At 49.3% G+C, this 977-nt stretch overlaps 2 protein-coding genes across 6 annotated transcripts in view; both read right to left on the bottom strand.

Annotated features, from left to right (window-relative positions):
* The window catches only part of LOC123976847 (GON-4-like protein), an 82,010-nt gene that overhangs the window by 56,621 nt on the left and 24,412 nt on the right, over positions 1 to 977 (bottom strand). The window lies entirely within an intron of this gene.
* LOC123976856 overlaps positions 1 to 977 on the bottom strand; it is a 7,160-nt gene that overhangs the window by 5,691 nt on the left and 492 nt on the right. Inside the window, exon 1 of one of the 2 annotated variants that reach the window (XM_046059239.1) lies at positions 719 to 855. The exons of the other annotated variant lie outside the window; for it this stretch is intronic. The gene's annotated coding sequence lies outside the window, so the exon portion shown is untranslated. Of the gene's footprint in view, positions 1 to 718; positions 856 to 977 lie in introns of those variants that run through there. 2 annotated transcript variants of the gene reach the window in all.

Raw genomic sequence — 977 nt, 5'->3', positions numbered from 1 at the left:
AGAGAGAGAGAGGTGGAGAGAGAGAGAGGGAGAGAGAGAGAGACAGGTGGAGAGAGAGAGACAGGTTGAGAGAGAGGTAGAGAGAGACAGGTTGAGAGAGAGAGAGGTAGAGAGAGACAGGTGGAGAGAGAAAGAGGTAGAGAAAGACAGGTGGAGAGAGAAAGGTGGAGAGAGAGAGACAGACAGGTGGAGAGAGAGACAGGTGGAGAGAGAGAGACAGACAGGTGGAGAGAGAGGTAGAGAGCCAGACAGGTGGAGAGAGAGACAGGTAGAGAGAGAGAGTTAGACAGGTGGAGAGAGAGACAGGTGGAGAGAGAGAGACAGACAGGTGGAGAGAGAGACAGGTGGAGAGAGAGAGACAGACAGGTGGAGAGAGAGGTAGAGAGACAGACAGGTGGAGAGAGAGACAGGTAGAGAGAGAGAGTGAGACAGGTGGAGAGAGAGAGACAGGTGGAGAGAGAGACAGGTAGAGAGTGAGACAGGTGGAGAGAGAGAGAGAGACAGGTGGAGAGAGAGAGAGACAGGTGGAGAGAGAGAGACAGGTGGAGAGAGAGACAGGTAGAGAGTGAGACAGGTGGAGAGAGAGAAAACATTTCATCAACACAGATATTCATTGAACTTTTTGACGGCCTGAGCACATGTTTGACATATTTTTCATCAACTAAGATCAGGATGAGGATGATGAGGATGATGAGGATGATGAGGATGATGCACGTACGGTGTCAGCCAGCTCTCTATAGACCGGCTCCAGTTTCTTGCAGTGTGGACAGGATGGAGAGTAAAACTGGATCAGAACGTCTTTGTCTGGATCATTGACGATGTCATCAAAAGACTCTGCAACAACCACCTGCCAGCACACAGAGGTCAGAGGTCAGGGGTCATTTACATTTACTCATTTGGCAGACGCTTTTATCCAAAGAGACTTACATTTGAGGAACAACATACGAGCATCGACAGAGCATCAAATACAGATCTAC

The sequence above is a fragment of the Micropterus dolomieu genome, linkage group LG09 (assembly GCF_021292245.1).
Source record: "Micropterus dolomieu isolate WLL.071019.BEF.003 ecotype Adirondacks linkage group LG09, ASM2129224v1, whole genome shotgun sequence".
NCBI classification, from domain to species: Eukaryota; Metazoa; Chordata; class Actinopteri; order Centrarchiformes; family Centrarchidae; genus Micropterus; species Micropterus dolomieu.
The sequence above is the reverse complement of the archived record's forward strand: the minus strand, read 5'-3'. Positions and strand labels throughout refer to the sequence as shown.